Source organism: Montipora capricornis, chromosome 3 (assembly GCF_036669925.1).
Source record: "Montipora capricornis isolate CH-2021 chromosome 3, ASM3666992v2, whole genome shotgun sequence".
In the NCBI taxonomy this organism is placed as follows: domain Eukaryota; kingdom Metazoa; phylum Cnidaria; class Anthozoa; order Scleractinia; family Acroporidae; genus Montipora; species Montipora capricornis.
This window is the reverse complement of record NC_090885.1, coordinates 4,996,416-4,998,332: the sequence shown is the minus strand read 5'-3', so window position 1 is coordinate 4,998,332 and position 1,917 is coordinate 4,996,416.

The following is a 1,917-nucleotide window of genomic DNA, read 5'->3' as shown; positions in this document are numbered from 1 at the left end:
TTATCAGAGTAACTCGTTTGTCTCTTTAATCACAAACCACCGGCTTCACATTTTTATTTTATTCCTTTTTCAGTACAGAACGTGTCTCGCCGATGATGAAATGTGAGTATCTAAAATTTATGTTCGGGCGCCACTGTGCGAGGAGATGATCATGAGCTTGATGTATTAATGAAAGTGATTTATATTTTTGCATTTTGACGTTTGTTCTTCTTCAGAGTGTTTGTAAAAGCATGCACGAAACTCTCTTTCGACGACAGGTGAGCATATTATTCGCTTTCATTACGAGATTGTTCAGCATAAGGCGGTGACTATTGAAGACTATTCGTCACTATTCGCGACTATTCGTCACTATTCGCCACTATTCGCACTGTTCGTACTATTCGCTATTCGCAACTATTCGCTGTTCGCTATTCGCGACTATTCGCTATTCGCTATTCGGGTTTTCCAGACACCCGTTTGCTTACACTATGACATATCAAAAACAACATAGCAACGAGAAACCCCGTTCGAGCCTCCTAAAGTAGAGATTGATTTACAATAAATGTGGAGGCTGCGTGGAAATCTTGGCATTAGTTGCTTCAGTCTTCTTCATTGTGATTACGTTTGCTTACACGTAAAATGTACAAAATGTACAACGTACGTAAGCTCAAATTCTAGCTCATTCTTTGCAAAAATGTAGGGAAACAATAGTTTCAAAATTATGTATTTAAATTCATAGTTTGAAAGGTATCACCGGATACGAAAAAGCATGTGCATGAATAATCCATATTTTCATGACGAAAAATTCATTTAGAAAGACAACCAACACACAATAAAAGAATTGACTCTACCTTGCTCTCTTGCAATACTGTGTTTTAATCACCATTTTGGGCGCATATGTTGTGGTCTGGGACGAGAATGGTCCACACACTCGGTTCCACTTTCCCGAAGAGACCAATAGATTCGCGATCATATTGGGTTCCTGAGCACCCGAGGCCGATCAAAACAAACAGAGTCCGAATACAGAACCCGGATCCTACAATAACTAACGGACTCCGTAATATTAGCAAGGGTTAAGTGGACCCCGTTTCAAGTAGTACCCCGAAGGTGGATTTAAAAGGAGAAACACTCGGCGCCCGATATTCTCACTCGAGCCCCTTATTGGACGAAGGCTTCCCCCCCTTCCCTTGTAAACAAACGGACTCCGAAACCAAACATCACAGCGGATGAAAGATCGGGCCCGAAATCGGCTGCGTTTAAACGTTTTCACTATCTCTGTTTTTTCTCCGTTTTATCGTTAGTCTTTTGTCTTTTTTTTTTTCATTTTTTTCCGCTGCATAAGAGACACTTCGCTGAAAAGAAATCCAGCAAAGGACGGTGAAACGCAAGAAATAAAATTCTTTCTTTAACTGGTCGTTATTACCACACACCTTTTCTTTTCTCTCACACCACAGGCAGCCCAAGCTCAGTTTTTATGGGAAAATTAACTTTGAGTTTATAAATACTAAAATAACTGAGAAGCTGAGCTGAAAATGTAGAAACTGAAACTTCACTTACGTCTACATACAGTTGTCCTCGTGTGTTCTGTGCAATCTGAGGGCAAACTTGTGTCTGTTTTAGACGGGTTTGTGGCATTCGAATTTTTACGATGCCGTTAGTTGTCATTCCCCCGGTTGTGGACAAAATACTGACCCCCAGTCCATGGTCTACCCTAAAATGGAACAACTCCTAAGAATACCATTTCGAATGAGTACTATTGAAAGAACAGAATTGATTATAAAAAAATCATACTTTCATTGCACATACCTTGTTTATTTTTGTGCGCATGGTGACATGCAGCTAAATCCAATAACTGCGAAGGTTTCACTTCACTTACATGATGTAATCGGCCATCACAACAATAACATTATTGAAAGCTAACCTTTTTAAAATGGCTGC